The 19,844-nt window shown below is 37.9% G+C and overlaps 1 pseudogene; it reads left to right on the plus strand.

The window, feature by feature from the left end:
• The first annotated feature begins 13,746 nt into the window (after window positions 1–13,746).
• On the plus strand, window positions 13,747–14,674 carry LOC135701892 (uncharacterized; annotated as a pseudogene).
• Window positions 14,675–19,844: the final 5,170 nt, after the last annotated feature.

The raw sequence follows: 19,844 nt of genomic DNA on the forward strand, positions 1-19,844 counted from the left end.
GAATCTGTACGCAGAATTTATACTATAGCAGAGGCCCTAATGATCGGTTCTAGAATGTTTTAATGGCAGTTTGATTTTTTAAGAGCTTCTCTTGTATAGGGTTGTTAACTGGCAATTTCGGCCCAAGTAGGTTCGCGGAACAAAAATAACACGTAAAAACCATTGATTATAATATAAAATTGCGCTACTCCATAAAACGTATCTTTTTTTTGACTACGTATCATACGAGTAACTGTTCTCCGAAATATGTGTCTTAAATAATGGTCATATGAAACTCATTGACACATAAATTTGCCTTTTTCAAAGCGATATCTTCATTAGACATCCAATGAAATTTAAAGGATTTCATTAATGGCGATTACATGAAATTTTGCTCTAGTGTTTAGACATTAGGGCACCACAAAAAGAAAGTTTTATCAGAAAATTAACTTACTTCCCGCTAGATGGTAGAATTGTAGATTAGGCTATTAGAAAAAAATATATCGTTTCACTAAGCTTTGCAAAAATGGCTAAGTGTTTGAATGGTAGGGAACCTAGTGTTTACGGTTCGGGCCTAGAAAGAAAAAAATCACAAAAGTTTCAGAAGAGATGTTGCTATCTGAGTTGTTTGTTTTTTTTTCTCGCTTGTGCTTCCGGTCCAGAAATTTGTGGCATCGTGGGTGAAATCTTTATGGTTCCTCAACTAGAAGTGTTGAATGTTTAGTCAAATGTGAAAAATCAGTGAAATTCAATCGAAAAAATGGTGTGGTGGATATGATGACCATTTTGCTTTGGTTCCCATAAACTAACACAAACATATACCTTAATGCATGTAGAAGAGCCGTGCCTGAGCAATGAGCTGGATTACCGAGGTGAAGCAATCACTCACACAACCACTGTACGATACACGCAAGTACACGCAAGTAGTGACGTCACTACTTGCGTTTACGTTGATTTTTTGGTTTACTAATACAACCCTATTTCACGATCTGCGCCACCTCTCTCTGTACCTCATTGGTGCCTGAGATCGAAAGAGTACGATGTTTTTCCTTCTTTTTTTCTATCCGTAAATTTGCTCTCTAGAGAATTTACCACTTTGTCATGCAGATTTGGTGTGACTTTCTACCAGCGATTTCACAAAACTGGACCAACTAATTTCTATTTTTTATGAAACGCACAAATGTTGGCTTCTTGTCTCGTGGTTCCAGAAGAAAAAATCTCAAAATAATGTTTTATTTCAAAGTTCAAGTGGTAGTAAACGTCATTTTAACTGCTCGAATGAAGTGGTTAATACGGGCACGTACGTTTCAGTTTCGACCACTTTTGGTAGGTTTTGTAGTGGAGTGCTGGTGCATTGCCTCTCGAACGATTTATGCTTCTTTTTGTCGGTGACGTCGATTTATGTTCTTGTTTTATTCCATGCTCAATTTCATATCCATTTTGTGAAAAATTAGATCCGCGAAATGGAGGACGATTAGTGGTGTCGGTGGTGTAGTGGTAAGCGTGATTACCTCTCACCCCAGCAGGCCTGGGTTCAATCCCAGTCGGCGCCGCCGGGGTGTTCTGAGGCATAACATCTCACGATCACGGAAGTAAAGCCGTTGGTTCCCGGTTCATAAGTTGTGATGGGTCGATAGATAGGGTTAAGGTGTGGGAGCTGTCTCCCTGGCGTCGATAGCATTGGTGCTCAGCACGGAAAACAAGATCGACGGAAAAAATCTAAGAAAAAAAAAATGGAGGACATCAAGTGAGCGTTTCATTTCAGTAGTGTAGAAAAGAAAAATCGAGAGAGTGGACACCATCCGAAATGTTTTGTGTTAGCGGTGAAGCAATGAAAAGTGTATTCGTGGTGATGCAAATAATGGTTTTGATGACGCATGGCTTCAAACATTTTGTCTAGTCTTCACAACATAAAGGGCACCATTACGGAGCATGAGCAACGCCCCTCGGCTGGGTGAGGGATTGAAAATGACACAAAAACACACACGGGCAGGCATGGAAAATCATTTGCATTCATTTCGTGCATTCATTTACATTCATTTGCCCTTAACTTTTTTCATCAACAGAATTTCACAAAATGATGTATAGAGCGTTTGTAGGTTTTGTTAATAGATACCACTTTTGTTAACAACTCAAATCCGTATCTCTTATGTATGACGAACCAGAGCGAACTGAAGCCACTACTGTTTTTCAGTGAATGTATTTTACATTCACTGAAAAACAGTAACAAATTCTGCCCGCTCTAATTCGTGATGCATAAGTGATAAAGATTTGAGTTATGGGCAAAAGTTGTAGCTAATAACAAAACCTAATCAATTTCAATACATGATTTTGAGGATTGTTGTTGATAGAAAAAGTTAGAGGCAAATGAATGTAAATGATTGCATGAAATGAATGTAAATGATTTTCCATGCCTGCACACGGGCTTAGAAAAATTTCACAAAATGTTTAAATGATAGTGTGATCAGAAATTGTACATTCCTCCTCGCAGATTTTGTAGCCCTCCCCATGGACGTGGAGGTTGACGGTACTGAAGCAAAGGGTTATGTTTAATTTTTTTATTTCAATTTGGGCGTCGTTGAAATTAGAAAACAAATAAGGGCATTTTGGATAATTTTCATTTAATGTTTTTAACTGCAAGAAACTCAAAGTTGGCAACACTGGATAAAAAATCACATTTTTGCATTCTGTTTGATTGAAAGTTGAAAGGTTCAGATTTTTAGTAAGGCAGTAGGCTATCCGGCGGCGGCCTCGATTTCCAGAGTGGTCTAGAAAATGTTTCGAGTTCGAAATTCGAAAGACTTCCCTGGGCATGCATCATTCTGAAGAAGTTATATTTTTGACTACTCAAATCCAAGCTACTATGTCGAATTAAAAGATTGAAGCGGCGCCGGTGATGTAGTGGTAAGCATGATTACCTCTCACTCCAGCAAGCCTGGGTTTAATCATATCATCTCTGATCATGTCTTCCTTCGGAAGGGAAGTAAAGCCGTTGGTCCCCGGTTCATGAGTCGATGGGTCGATAGGTAGGGTTCAGGTGTGGGAGCTGCCTTCCTGACGCGTCGGTAGCTTTGGTGCTCAGCAAAACAAAAACAAAAAAAAAATAAAAGATTGCATGTTGACCGGAAAGCAACTGAAAAATAATATTAGAAGACTATCGGCTCCTAAATCCATCAACAACTTTTACACGTAGTCTTCAGCAAAGAAGTTGAATTACACACTAAGAAAAAAATCATGTAAATTTAGGTGCCCTGAGACTGACATATACGAGCGTCAATTTTGACATAACATTGGGTCATAACAGACGTGAAGTTTAGCTTAATCAAACGTACTTTTCGTTGAATAATGAACTTTTCAGTCTCGGAGCACTTAACTTTACATGACATATTTGTTTACGTCTCATCTTTTATGTGAAAGATGGATTCCGTCACATGTAAAATTAATTATTTATAAGTGTGTAGTTAATAGAGCTGTCTGAATAATTGAACCCGGTTCTTCTGTGTAAGAGCCCCAGCACGAACCTCTGCACCATCTGAAATATAATAAAGTGAGGTTTTGACCCTGGATGTGCTGGATGACTGACTTGCACACGAAACACAACATCTTGGTGCACAGTGGTTAGCGTTCGTAGATTGCATGTCGAATACACAGGCTCGAATCCAGGAAAAGCTATTTTTATAATGTTTGGATTGAATATTGATGCACTGCATCCATATAAGAATTATGATTTATTTGAATCCCTGAATCTTTCATATTTACGTATTGAAATATACTGTAAGAAATAAAGACTTGTGCAGATTGTTTCATAAGGGCTTCGACGAAATTTTTAAAAACTTTAAAGCTGCTAAGAAGTTCCACAGAAAACTTTTTAGAGTTCAAAGTTGCTAAAGAGTTCCGCAGGGAACTTGTTTAAAACTTTGTTGCGGCCATGTTGCAGTCTTGTCTGAAATTTCTAAGAAGGCCTTAGGGTGCCTTTTCTAACTTTTTTTGAACTTCAACATGCTAATGCATGGATACTTTTTGAAACTGAAGCTCCTCGTGCGCTTTCTATACTTTCTAAAGCAGCTAGAAAGTTCTGAAGGAGATTTATTTGCACTTTATGAAACTTGAAAGTGAATTTTGTCGTGGAATGCGGAACTGTTGGTTGCTTGGGTCGTTAATGCTGAAACCATAGGTATATATGATGTCTCCTGCACGATAGGCCCAAAATGTGCTATTAAGCCGAAGTAGTTCTCTACCCTATGTACTGTTGGACAAGCAAATCCTAGCTCCGACGTTGTCTTCTGCGAAGTGGGTATAATGATAATAACAATAATTTCCTCCCGCTCTACGAAAAAGTTTGTGCTTGTTCCGCTAGTTTGGGCTGATTTTGTGCCTCGTCATTGGCATGTAAAATGCTAATTTTTCACCAGAACAATAACGTTGACGAACAAGTTCAACACCATCTGGCCCTGTCCAGATCTAGCCAGTCGAATGCAGCAAGCGATGAATTTTGGCTGTGAGAATGCTCTGGTTTTCGCTGTTTCTCTAGTTGTATAAATTTGTAATTGGCAAACTTGTTCCTAACTCCGGCCGGTGTGATCAACGAGGGGTGCATCAATTTTCATCACCGGATACCTTCGATCTAGTTGGGGGATATCAGTAAGCGTTCGGTAACTGAAAACTGTTACCTTTCACTGCCGTTTACCTAGAAAATCGGTTGCCAAATGTATTTAAAATGCGCCTTATTGTTTTTTCAATTGCATTGTCAACGTTGAGATCGGCTAAAATATTTAAATATTGAGAAAAAAAAAACCATCCAACTTTAAACTAGGATGCTAGGGCAACTTTTCATTCAACTTGAATCGCCCCCGGAGGCACTGCCGCAATAGTTGAGCCTTTCAAAAACAATTTTTGCCCACGGAAATAAAACAATCAGAAAGCCACGCTGCAACCAAGCAGCAAATCCCCGGAACATTTCGGCATGTTTTTCTCATCGTCGCTTTTGCTCTGCTGTTGCTGTTTATGACCGTGTTTCTGATGCAGAGTCTCCACATAAAGAGAAGCTGGACCGATGGAAAAACCTTAAACTTAGTCCGGCCAAACCAGTGAATGAAAAGCTGCGGAGCAAAACTTTCTTAATATTTTTGCTTCCGAAATAAACTTGTTCGGCTCTTTTTATTGTTCATTTATTTCTCCACCCTCCAAGTGCTGTCAGAGGAAAATTTAGTATTGAACGATGATTTCGAAAGAAGCTTCCGTGTTCCAGTTGAAAACGGATGGATTGTTGCTCTGAAGGGGAAACCGCTTTCTGGTGAACGGTGGCCGATGGCCTCAAAAACGAATTATTAGAAAAAACAAGTTGCAGCTATAGTCTATAAGAATTTCTGGTATGACTATATGAAGTTTGAGACTGAAAGACATAACCAAAAACTCCATCTTTAGAATTACTCTCTGCTGGCTATCGGACATCTGCACCGCCCGATGAATATGCAACATCCGGAGCATTGAAAGGAATTGCGCAGTACGATGAATCATGTACATTTTTACACGATAAAAGTTCAACTCTGGAAACCTTATAGAGTAGAGAAACGATTTTCACTACATTTCAAACAAAAATAAACATTAAATTTCAGCGCATTTATGAGTCTGAGTAATCTTCTTGATGTTGCCGAAAATATGTATTCATCACTGAGAAAATGATTTTACAAAAAATCTTATACAAATATTGAAAAATGATATCCAAAACCTAAACTAAATTACAAGGTAAATTTTTGCATTTTTTTAGTTCAACTTTGTGCAATGATGACATAAAAAAAAGTGGTTACACGTAAATTTTCTTCTAAAATTTTGGGTAAAACTGTTTTTTTTAGATTTTTGTTATCTTTTCCAATATTTTTTGAAAAAATCAAAACGTTCTAGATAGGATACCTTGTTATCGATTATCTGCACACTAGAGTTTAACCAGCCTACGACTAGAGGGATCTTAAATAAAGAAAACCAACTCACCATTATCTACACTACAAATTTTAATACAGGAGGAAATTAATAAAACTTGTGAAACTTTTTTTGGCCATAGACAAACATGAGTAAACTTGAAGGCATATAAATTAAACCGATTTCATGACCTATTCAGAATTTTTGGAACATCGTAATTAAAGAAATCGAGTAATAAAAACTGCATTTTCAGGGCTAATCGAATCACATTTATGATTGTACTTTGAATATAATATGATTACTTGACTAATACCCCGTACAGACTATGGCTTATATCATGTAATATAGGCTGTCTTGCAATGAGCACTCATACATAGGATTTTCAGTGAAAACTAGATGTATGAGTGCTCATTGCAAGACAGCCTATATTACATGATATAGACTGTAATGTGAACGGGGTGTAACGGGTGTTCAATAAAAAATTAGAATTTTTTCAGTCATATACCTAGTGAAAAAAAAAAATTTCAACGAAATCAGTATTTTTTATTAAAAACATAATGTATATTCTTCAAAAAAAAAACGTTAATGAATATTGGAGAAGGGGCCCTGGTCAGCCGTACGACGCAACTTAGTCGCAATGCTCTCACAAGAGCGCTGGACGGCACTGAAATCATTCTCATTTTGTATTGAACAGCCGTTAGTACCATTCAAGTTCATCCACTATAAATTATACTGGCTATTTTGTAATAATTTTCAAGTAATTTAAAGAGAGCAAGTTGTTCACATACAGCTTTGAGTACGGTGCTTTCTTAGGAAGAGTACTATTAGTACTACGTACTACAGGTTCTACATGATATGTACTATCTGGAAAACCGAGAATCCTCAATGAATTATAGTATTCCTTGAAAAACCTGGAATTATCACGTAATTTTGAAAATCTCTAGGGGTTTTTTGACGTTGGATAACGTCTTTCGGCAACATACGGGGGTACAAAATTGAAAACAGTAATTTTGGATGCGTTACGAAAAATTAAAAGATTTTGAACGATAATAACTCAACCGTCTCTCGATAGATTTACAAGATAATGGCATCAATCGATTGGAAATATTTCTAGCTGAATGCTGAATGTTTCAAAACTATTGATTTCATCCTGAAAACTATTGAAAAATGGTTAAAAGTAAACCATTGTCTAAAGATGGTGAAAATCGATTGATTTTTTTATATTCTTATACTTTCTCCAACCGATACATCAGATGCGAGTATCTGACACCTCTGATATTTTCTGTTCTACTATATAAGCGTCCAACAAGGTCACCCGTTCCATCATTGTCTATCCGATCGTCGACCCAGCAGCAGAGCAGCAGAGCAGCGGCAGCAGAGCCTGGGGTGAAAGGGCAACTACGCCGAGTGCGTTGGTGCCAGTGCTCCGGTATACTGGGCCGCCCTCATGGAATGCCCAGCTGCTGCAGTTCTCAGTCGGTCGTATTCACCTCACCGTCTGCTCCGCAAGGGCAACTACGCCGAGCGCGTTGGAAAAATGGCCCTTTTCAGGGCCACAACATTATCAAGAAAGAGTTTAACGTACGTATGCGAGTATCTGACACCTCTGATATTTTCTGTTCTACTATATAAGCGTCCAACAAGGTCGCCCGTTCCATCATTGTCAACAACATCAGCCCAACAAAACGGCCCTTTTCAAGGCCACCAAACTTTCGCAAAAGAGTTATTAAGGAATATTCCTAAAATATAATATACACAATTAAGTACAACGCATAACAGACGTTATCCAACGCCAACCCTGCGGTCGTATCTAGTATACAACCCTTCCAACTTTTTTTCAGAAAATATAATACAATCATATTATTTTCTTCCTTTTTTGCTCTGTTCTGGAACAGCTTTATGAGCATGAGCATGACCCAAGCAACACGGCTTGTCATAAAGAAGTTGAATATACTTTTTAATGACTTACGTAAGGAATCAATAATGCTGTAATATACGTCATTTAATACATTTATATAACCTAAAAAGCGCAAGGCACGGAGCTTATACAACTAAATACTAGTCTTATAACATGTTTGGGAAACATGATAAAAACCAGCGGCAAAAAAAAAACAATAAAAAAAACTTGAACATGGGATTCGATCACTGGTCCTTGGCGTGGTAGACTTAATATACGTCATTTAATACATTTATATAACCTAAAAAGCGCAAGACACGGAGCTTATACAACTAAATACTAGTCTTATAACATGTTTGGGAAACATCATAAAAACCAGCGGCAAAAAAAAAACAATAAAAAAAACTTGAACATGGGATTCGATCACTGGTCCTTGGCGTGGTAGACTTATTACTTCCTAACTAGACCAACTCCGCTTGATGCGAGGTGTGTTATAAGTATCTATCATGTTCTTGCCAATGGCATGAAAATTATATTCTAGTTCAACACGCTTTCGATCCGTCATAAAGATGTTTTGATAGCAGCAAAGCGTACATCTAATTGCCAGAGTGTTATTTTAAAGTATTTTCAACTGCTTATAAGACAACCTGCACATTTTCAGTTCTATTAATTTATGAGATGTCATAAACAAGTGTTTTCAACTTTCTTTATAACAAACCTCCGAATACTGCGTGAAGAGACAGTCCGACTCAATGGCGCCGTCAATGTTTACGTCAATCTGGAAAGTTCAGAACCTCTTCAAGAACTTTATAACTTCAACTAAGATTGATTTTGTATACGACAAGTTTTATAGTGGTATTAAAACAGTAAGATGCACGTTTAAATAGCATTTAAAGATAAAAGCAAAAGAAAACTATTTTGGAAAATGTTGAATCTAGCAAGTATGAAGAAAACATCTATAAACCTCATATAAAACGTGGGATGTTTTCTGCATCACTTATAATACATTTATATAACAAGCCGTTCTAATTATTTTTCAAAAAGATGTTTTATGTGTTACTTGGGGAGTATGATTGACCGCCCACGGTTGCTGCTCTGTTATTGCCAGATAAGCTACAATTATACAGAAAACCAACCGATGATGTTTGGGACTAACATTCATCCTCAATGTGTAATGTGTAAAAATCTAATATTTAGCAATACCAGCGCCAGCCGTGTACAAATGCAGGTCAAATAGGGAATGGGAAGGAGTGTGTTGACATTATACTCGCCTTTAAGGAAACCGAGAATTTATCTGCGCTTCCACGAGAAATCACTGGGATGTTGGGTGCGTGAAACAAATGCTGATAATGACCTACACACTTAGAAATAACTACTTTTACGCGAGACATAATCCATAGTGGACGTAAATCAAGGCACGTAAGTAAAGTGATCTCAAACCGAAACATAAGCACCTCGAGGAAGAGAACGTTTGATTGAATTGATTTTCTCGTTTCCTTCAACTGATTCTTATGGGACCGAACCGAAATTTACATGAGATTTTCGTAGTGTGTACCTTAAACACTAATAGATCTGATGTAGTAATAGATAAACAGGGAAGATCTTACCAAAAAAATCAAGCGGACCTGCAACAAGCTGCTCCGTAGTTTTTTTTATAAACTGTCATCAAATCATCCTTCTTCTTGACGTCTCCGGGGATCAACATGAACAGGTCCAGAATCTATTAAAATTTATTTAAAATACTCCTACTTCTCTTCTGATAAAGTTTCAACGTTCGTTGATTGGCCATTCTTTATATTCAATTTTAGTGTCGATTCAGAAGCGAGAAATTGGTTCTTGAGCACTGTAGTATACTGGTTGTTTGAAGCTTGCGTGCTCTCCTTTGAAAACTTCTGCATCTGCCATGGTAGCCAATTTACAGTAGCTCGTTCCGCTCGACCAGCAAACGGGAATTCATTGTGGAACCTGAAAGCAGTTCCCTTGTTCTTGACCTCCGAAACTCCAACTCCAAACTTCGTGCACAATTTGGAACTCAGGTTCAAGACACTATTAAAAACACTTTTATGTAAAACGTTAAGTAAGAGGAGAAAAAACATGCAGGAAAAATTAAAACGTCTAATTCCAACCGCAGCCTACTGCGATCTCTTTGTTCTGGAACAGCTTTATCTTCAGAAACCAAATAAATAAAAAAAAAGTTTTTCCTCAAATTTTGGAACATGGATCTTTTTCACAGATTTTAAAGGAATTCTGAGGAAATTTGATGAAGTTTCGGGGAGAAAAAGAATACGGAGAAAAACACTTGGGGGTATGCTACGGAGAATTACAATTTAATCTGCGAATGGGAGTTCCATGAGAACTTCAAAAGAATTCGGAAAAGCATTCCACGACAGTTCTGACTTGAATGCCTAGCTAAGTTTGAGAAAATAATTCCTTAGGGATTTGCGAGAAGAACCTGGAGAGTTTCAAAGTCGTTAGCAGAATTCCAAGGGGAAGAGCCAAATTCATGTGAAATTCTAAACCGAATTCAATGAATGAAAAGAATTCAATAATTCTGGTGGGAATTTCATGGTTTTGAGGAAAATTACAAGCTAATCGAATTCCAAAGACAATTCCATCGAAAGTTTGAAGGAAAGGATAATTTTAAAGGAGGTTTATTTCAAGGATATCCGTTAATTTTTAGAAAATTCAAAGAAGAACTCCACTCTAAGATAATTCTGGGCAGGACTAGATGGAAATCCTAGAATAATTCCTTGGTAAAACTGATAGGATTATTAATAATTTAAAGAGCATTGCAATGTCAATTCAAAGAGTGTTCTGTAGAAGATTTTCATGAAAACCATAATTCAAGAGAATACCAGAAAGAGGTGTTTGATGAAATCGGAGGATATTCTGAGATTATTCTATGGAGATTCTTCAGGCAATACATTACAAATCATGTAAAGGCTATCAAGATGATTCAATTAAAGGTTTTTTTTCTTCAAAATTCGGAACAACGAAAATGAATGTGAACATGCAGCGCAGTTGTTTATATATAGGGTGTTCCAGAATGTCTAAGCACGCCTTTGGAACATCTCTACTTGTTTCAGATGACGTTTAAACAGTTGATTATCACGCTGAATCATTGTCGAAATGTAACGACCACCAGTTTCGTATGTCGCAAGTCACGGTTCTTTACATTTCCGTGACAATGCAAACCATTTATCCGGAAAAGCGCAAACAGATCGTGCACAAATGGTGTCCTATCCCCAACATTTCTCTGAGTCAATTAGCAAAAAATACAACGGCGCCGGTGGTGTAGTGGTAAGCGTGATTACCTCTCACCCCAGCAGGCCTGGGTTCAATCTCAGTCGGCGCCGCCGGGATGTTCTGAGGCATAACATCTCTGATCACGCCTTCCTTCGGAAGGGAAGTAAAGCCGTTGGTCCCCGGTTCATGAGTTGATGGGTCGATAGGTAGGGTCCAGGTGTGGGAGTTGCCTTCCTGGCACGTCGGTAGCATTGGTGCTCAGCACGGAAAACAAGATCGACGGAAAAAACAAACCAAAGGAAAAAAAAAAAGAAGCGTTCCGGAGATCAACGAAGTCTCACCCACTTCCAGATGTTCCAGAGCAGATCAAAAATCGGCCGCAACGGTGAGTTCACAGCATGATTATAAATAAAAGGTTAACCTACAAAAAAAAAAATACTCGATAATTTCTGTTTAAAAAAAAATATTAAAATGTCTGGCCTTCTAAACCTCAACTGATTATATGTTCTAATTTTTGTTTGTAAAGAAAATCTTGTTTTCCACCATCTTCTTTGTAAATTCCGCCTTTCCACCAATATTGGCATGCAAGTCTGTCCCATTGCACTTTCTCCTGGAGATCAATTGTATATACGACCCTGAATGGTAAGGTAGGTAAAGCACCTCTTACACGCCTCAACCATACAAAGATATTACTTTCAAGGTATCGAATTCTCCAAGGAGAAAAGAGTTGGTCGTTTTTTCTAGGAAGCATAGCCCAGCACAGCTGAGGCTTCAATTTTCGGGTAAGCCGATCACTCATCCCATGTCTTTCAAATATCTTGGGGTCTGGTTCGATTCCAAATGCACTATTTAACTATTCTTTCAGACCTGGGAAACGATAAGCATGTATACTACGTGATGGTGGAACAGGTTCGACTGACGGAAGGAACCCGAAATGTTGTGACTACCATTGCTGATCTCCTAAGTGTGCACTATGTGTATAATTTCATGTATATGAAACAGATATCCAAGTTTTTGGAGTCCGATCAAGAATACTTTTGCAAAATCTTGCCGGTGTCTGGATCCAAATCGAGGGCTACAAGAAAAAACCAGCAGTAACGCATGGTTAAGCGACTTATTGAAGGAATCTCTAGCCATACAGCAACAGCAAGTCTTCCCCGTAAGATGAACTAAGTAGTGAGACGAACGGCTTTAATATGATGTCCAGATCTACCAATTACAGAAAAGACAGAGAAGAAGCTGCTCGTATGTTTAGAGTGTTTGGGATCGATCCAACAGAACAGCACCAACCAACAGCAAGCACTAGCCGTGAAGCTGATCAACGTGAGAACATTGATGAACCTATGGACGTAACGCCTACAGAGTTTTTCGAAATTTACGATGAAATAGCAGCAGTTAAAAGTGATGAGGATATAAATCGGTTTGAGTCCGATGATGAGGTTGTTTTGCCAGACAACGATATTGAGATTGTGGATATAAAGAATAGGCTTGCAAAATTGCCCACTGATATTAATATCAGTGATAACGCCATGGACGATCTTTTGAGCAACTTGTAAAAAAAAAAAACATTTGCCAAAACATTAAAAGCCAATGCAACATTAAAGGACGTAGCAATTACTAGAATGGACGAAGGAGAATTTGATTATTTTGGTTTGAAACGAACATTAGAATACATACTGATCAAACTCTCAGTGCCTCAAACTCTTAGAGATTGCAATCATCTGAAATTTGGGATCGAAGGCTTACCACTTACAAAAAGCTCCAAAAGATGCTTTTGACCTACGTTGTTTAAAATTGTAAATTTATTGGATATTGTTTCAGTAGCGGTATTTTATGGTCTTTGTAGTAGAATCCTAAGAAGAAGAGGAGACAATAGGGGGGCTTTTTTGAACCAATATTCTATCAAACGCGAACCAGTGTCTGATTGGTCGGGTGAACGTATAGAAACGCGAGAATCTACAGGGAATCTATTTTCTTGCATTTTGACAGTCGACTGCGTCGCCCATAATGAAATAATTTTTGCACAGTCATTTCCGCAAACACGTCACAGGCAAAAAAAAAGCCAGTTATCTCCTCTTCCTCTTAGGTAGCATCGTGTGAGATAGAAAACGGAATTGATTTCAACGGTGCAAAAATAGCTTTTTCCGTAGATGCGTTCATTATGGATGCTCCAGCCATGACATTTGTGTAAGATATAAAGGTACGTTTAATAGAAACCAAAATATAAAAACTGCCACTATGTTATCTATACATATAAAAGTGAATTTCTGTCCGTCTGTCTGTCTAACCCTTATAGACTCGGAAACTTTGTATGCAGGGGTTTTTGGGGCCGGGAAAGGTTTTTATGTTGGTTCGATACCCCTCCCCCTCTGCAAGGAGGGGGGGCTCCTATACAAATGAAACATACATTTCTGCATAACCCGAGAACTAATCAACAAATGGAACCAAATTTGGCATTTGAGTTTTAATCGGCGCGTAAACTCATGCTAATATTGAATGTTCTACAAGCACATAATGGATTATACGGTTGTCCTAAATGCACAACGCGTGAACACAGCGTCGGACACCGGACAGTATTCCCAAATATTGACTGGGTTTGAAGAACGGACGAATCGTTTTTGGATCTTTCGGATGGTGATTTATCAGACCAGCTTCCACCGATTGTTACTATAAATATGGGCTGCATATCAGCTGTTCCGGTGGATTATATGTATAACGTGTTATTAAACGTGATGAAATTATTACTGAAATTGTGGTTTAGAATGACAGGAAAACCTTATGCACTATCAACAGCTTAAATAGCGGTGATTGATCTGCGTATAAAAAGTGTCAGTGCAGTGATTTTAGTCGTACACCCAGACCATTAACTGACATAAAATGGTTTAAAGCAACGGAGTTCCACCTATTCCATGTATATTTAGGACCTTTAATTTTTTAAATATCATGGGTGAAATCTATTATAACCATTTTATTAAACTGCATATTATGCCATCCTACTAAGCACCGAATACAAAATAAAAATGCAAAGATTAGATCCGTTCTCTGCTTTTCCTTTCAAAATACATGCAAGCATTATCTAAAGAAATCGTCATTTCCCCTCCCACAGTTCAGTAACAGATTCGGAGAGCACTTGAAATACGATGATAAAAAAATGCTTCGTCAAAGAGCATCTGCGTACTCTCTGATAACCAACAGAAAAAACACAATAATTTCTATTGATTCTCTTTGTGTGTAAAGATGCCGAAGTGTTCCAAGTGCAAAAAATCAGACGACAAGACAATCACTTCATACTGAATTGTACTGAGAGACTGAAAAAATTTTGCCTTAAATTAGCAGTAGTTTTTAAATTTGATTTATTCTACAGAAAATAGGTTTTTTTCTTTTTAATCTTTCTTTGCTTGAACTTTTCATGTTTACCCTTCATAAATCCTTATGAGAATAGAATATATTTAGTGGTTGTTTACTAGGGCGCTCAAATATCAAACCATATTCTGCATTGAAAGACCAACAATTGAAAAGGCTTCAATTCTATTTTGTAAACAAACCTTGTAAAGCTATTTTGAACGCAAACCAGCAACATAAATAGGTAGAGGATATCCTTCTATATCCGATTGTGTTTTAGGTTTACGAATGTAGGTTTCGGTTCGCAAGAAAATGGCCATACAAGGTTTGTTTACAAAACGGAGATAAGGCCTTTTCAATTGTTGGTCTTGATTTGCTCCGTATACCTAGCTCCTTTTAATTTTCGTTTTTTGTTGCGCTGCAGTTTCAAAAGTATAGGGTCATACAATTCAGATGTTGGGCGTGTAAGTAACGATTTCTATCTATTCACTTCCGTTTTTCAGAAACCTGATTCGAGTCTTCATCTTTGATGCATGTTTCTGCTTAGTTTTCATCTTCTTTTTGAGTTCCATGTTTTCCTTCTCCATTTCAATGCAATACTCCATGGATTTCACAATCTTATCTGCATTCATACAATATTCGTGACCATGTGCGATAAGGTAATTGATTTTCCTTGCATAACTGATTTCTATATCTATTTCTACTTTATGAAAACAGAAAATGGAATATGTAACAAAATTATGAAAGATTTTGAACGTTAATAACTCAGCTTTATCACCAATCGATCAGAAATATTTCTACGCATCTGTTAAATTTAAGACTATCATAATTCAAAATGCCACTATTGAAAACTGCACGAATGTGCAACTGTTGCTATGATAATTAAAATGATCCCCGATTGCCTGCGAAAAGCGGTTTTCCTAACACAGATTTCAAAGTTGAATTGCATCCGGTCTCTCCAAACGGTGTTAATTCAATCACCCCGTGGTAAGTGGTGGTTTTCTCCAGTACACAACGAAAGACTCCCCAAAAGCAGCTAGCTATAATAATGGCTGCCCCAACAGCTGATCGGATTCAGTTCCAATCACCGTGAGTGGTGGTGTCCGGTCGTCGGTTAAAGCGGACTTCGTGGTATGGAAAATATGATGTTTGACATTCTTAAAAAAAAAACAACAAGGGACAGCCATGGGGTTGTATGCAATGTAGGACTACGTGGTCTTCTATAATAAATCGTATTTGTTAACTGCAGCAGGAGCTTGTGTTTTGTGTAGGAATACGAATTTGAGCGGGGTTCTCTCTGTTTATACTTTTCAGTATGACGCTTTTGACATAGATGGACTACAGCGACTCACGAAGAGCTACTGATTCCGATCAATAGCTGTGCGGCTTCTTCCTCCTTCTTTGTATACTCATGTGGGCTGCAGCTCGTTGCTTGCAGGCAGCCTTTCGTTGTGTACTGGAGAACACCACCACTCACCACGTGGTAATTGAATAAACACCGTTTTGTGAGACCAGATGGAATTCAACTATGAAATCTGTGAGAGGGAAATCGCTTTTTGCAGGCAATCGGTGATAATTTTAATTATCATAGCAACAGTTGCACATTCGTGCAATATTCAACATTGACATACTGAAAAATGCTAAAGTATTTAATTTAACAGATGCGTAGAAATATGTCTGATGGATTGATGATAACAATTTTGAAATTGGTCCAGAGGCAGCTGAGTTATTAACGCTTAAAATCTTTCATAAAGTGTACCCCCATATAGAAATCACAGACGTAGTCCTACGTCAAAAAAAATCCATTTATTTTGACTCCCAACAGACCTTGTTACAGGTAATTCTCCGTATAGCTATTTTACTATCGATGTAATATGTTTCACCACAGCTATTATGTTTAAAACCATAAATATGAACACATTCGTTGCACGTGATGTACATTTCTCGTTCGTCATCTCCATGTCACAATTGCTTTGTTACGTTTGCGGTCCACGTTAAACTTTACCGTGAATATATTCTGCCCTTATTAGTGTGAAAATAATGAGTTTTTTTTAAGTTGTTTCGAGCTTTCGTGTTCTCGCATTCTTTCACATATGAATATTCTTAATTATGTTCTTTTGTTTGGGTATCTGTTTAAGCTTACCGTTAATGATTTTCTCCGCAAAACATTGTGCAAATAAAGCACAGTTGTAGCCATCGTATTGCTGACAACATGGTTTGTCGACCATGTGTTTTTTTTTGTTGGCATGCAGATTAGTACATATACACAGTTCGAAAAAGTAGTGTAAATTTCTGTTCAATATGATGCACATAAATGGAGCGTCACATATCATATACGTTTACATTATATATCATGTAAAATTCTGACACATTTCATACAATGTAGCAAATATTGTATACAAAAGTCCATCTTTGTAAACAACATTGTTTGCAAGTTGCTCGGTTGCGTGAAATGAAATACAAGTCTACGTGATTGAATGTTTACATCACATATAAAATTCAGAATTTCTATCACCACCGACTAGAACGCGATGGCACTGTTCATTTTGTACGGGGAGAGGATGTGGTTCGGGTACATTCATTGAAGTTTCCTCAAATCTTTGTTCCATGTTGAGCATTTCGAAAATACCGCCATCGCTATTTATAAGCTTTTATAACCCGTAGCTTTTATAACGTTCCTCTATATGTTAATCCTTTTTTCATCGATTAATTTACAAGTATTCCTCGATGTAACGTAACTGTCACCTTTGACCAAATTCGATCAAATTTGGCAAAGTTGTTGGGAACCTTTATATAGATCGAAAAGCCAGTGGGGAGTAGAGGTAATGATCCCACAATCAACCTTGACCCACCTTAACGTACAGTGTACGAAGAAATTTTCCATACAGCTGTCCATATACAGTGAACTCTCAACAACTCCATATTTATGTAGTCATCGAGGTATAGAACTATCAAGGTTTAGAACAATAATCCCATAGGAAATTACCGTCGGAGTAGCCATGACATCGATTGAGTTGGCGAGTGTCTGCGATCCATAAACATTTCCAAACATGTATTTAAACGATTGTCTACGCAACGGAAGGGGGAATCTAAAATCTCTCAAAAACTGTTTTCGTTGTTTCTGAACAGGGCTTGTGATTCTTCAAATCGTTCAAGTTTAATGCAATATTGTATAATATCGAGGCTCAATTCTGGAACTCTCAAACCTTCGATGGCAACTCTGCTGAAATTTTCGTGTAAAGTGTTTAAATAAAAACAAAATATTTCTTAACATTCTGGTTTGCGCCTAAATGTAAGCAATTTATTGAAATATCACTGTTAATTTCACAGAAAACCATGGATTTCTCAATATTGAGCACATTTTATCGCAATTTATTAATTAATTCAGATTCAGTTAGTTTAACAAAAAAAGCTCTTTCAACCAAATGAATAAAGTAGAAGGGTCTGTGCCTAGGGGCACGAACGGAAGCTTGACGTAGGACCGCTAGTGAACGGAATAAATGTGAAGAGCATTTAGTTCTTTTAATTGATCAATTATTATCTATTATCTCAACTTTTTCCGTTTTTGAATTGTAGGCGTACCAAATTTGTAGTAATTTTTTCAAAGAGAAAGTTGATTAAGAGAATCAATCAAAATTACTTGCACCCCTGCTTCCAAGTTTGGTTGCAAGATTACAACTCTGGAGAGCATTTTGGGGGCTTGTGGTTCTGAATATGGACAAACAAGCACAGATAAATTCTATTCTAACTCTTTAATGATGTAAACTTGATGGCCCTGAAAAGGGCCGTTTTATTGAAAAGGACATCCATGGCCACTTACGCTTGGCGTGTTTAGTGTAGGTGACAGCATCACGGACCTCATTTTCCAGGAACACCTTCAGCACACCTCGTATATCAGACCCGAGATACGTTTGACACCACCACGGCGAGCCAGACGACCGATGGCGGTTATCTCGAAGAACTTTGCGATGACGCTTGGCGCCTCCTTTGCCACGACCAGTCAATTGTTGCTTGTTAGGTGTGAAGGAGTGGACTAGCCACCACCTTCCTACTGCTGCTATTGCTGTTCACCACGCCGTCCGAAGCGAAAATGAACTAAAGCCATACAGCAGCGCTCTTTTATATCTTTTCAGGTTAAAGCAGAATGATGTGCAACCAAGTGGTATAAAAGCTACAAAAACTCCTCCCATTATGAGTAGTTTGCTATCAAGTAGCGACACTGGCTCTTTTCCTTTTGCGTACACGGCGAATGAGAACGACCCAAATTTGAGTTTAGTTCACTCATAATTGCCAAAAGTGCAGGAACTCAGCGATGAGTAAATTTGTCTCATGATTTCCTGTGGAAAACCTAAAAAATCTGCCAGAAAATAAGGAAATAGACGAAAATTTTATTCAGTATCGGAGTAGTACCAATAAACTGAGTGAATCCAATCTTTACTTTTCTCAAATTCGGGAATTTTTCCCTGGAAAATCCTGGAAAAAACCTGGGAAAACATGAGGCAAATTTACTCATCGCTGAGTTCCTGCACTTTATTTCTTATTTCTGTGATAACTAAACTCAAATTCGGGTCGTTCTCATTCGCTGTGATATCACCTTGAAAGATATCGGCACCGGTGGTTAGCGTGATTACCTCTCACTCCAGCAGGCCTGGGTCTAATCTCAGTCGGCGCCACCGGCATGTTCTAAGGCATAACATCTATGATCACGCCTTCCTTCGGGAAGTAAAGCCGTTGGTCCCCGGTTGAGTCGATGGGACGATATGTAGGGTCCAGGTGTGGGAGCTGCCTCGCTGGCGTCGCGCAGTGGTTGAAAAGTCCATTTTGACGCTCTTAATTAATAGCACCATGGAGAGCGGATTTAGAGTAATGACGTCTTCAACAAAGTTGATGAGTATGACATGCTTCATATTTTGAAGGCATGGGTTTTGTGATTAATCCCCTAAAAGTGAAATGAAAAATTTATTTTTTCACAATGTCGAGATAAATGGTTGACGTCTTTAGCAAAGTTGTAGAAAAAATGATTACAAACAACTTTGCTGAAGACATAAAAGTCCTAAATTTCACTCAAATCGAGATAGAGAGCGTTGTTTGAGGACGGGCCCCCAAAAACACGTTTTTCATCAAAACACATATTTTCTTTAATTTTAGGTCCTCATTATGTTAAACAAAGTTGATTGGTATACTAAAATACACATCGTTCTAGAACATACTATACCTGCATCATTTTAATAGGATGAGTTATTGATAAATTTTCTTCTATTTTTCTCATATTTTGGACTTGCGTATCTTTCTTAGGTGCAAAAAGGTGCAGATGAAATCAAATGCATCTAAAACTAAATTGAATGAGCTTTCAAATGGTGGTTAACTTGTCCGTCCACGACCGTCTGCTGGAGAGTAATGATCAAAACAAACACCCGTTGATAGGCTTTATAGAAGTCATGTCAACAACAAGGGGATAGTGTAT

The sequence above is a fragment of the Ochlerotatus camptorhynchus genome, unplaced genomic scaffold, assembly GCF_037179485.1.
Source record: "Ochlerotatus camptorhynchus isolate MF236.1 unplaced genomic scaffold, CSIRO-AGI_Acam_v1.1 ptg000178l, whole genome shotgun sequence".
Classification (NCBI taxonomy): domain Eukaryota; kingdom Metazoa; phylum Arthropoda; class Insecta; order Diptera; family Culicidae; genus Ochlerotatus; species Ochlerotatus camptorhynchus.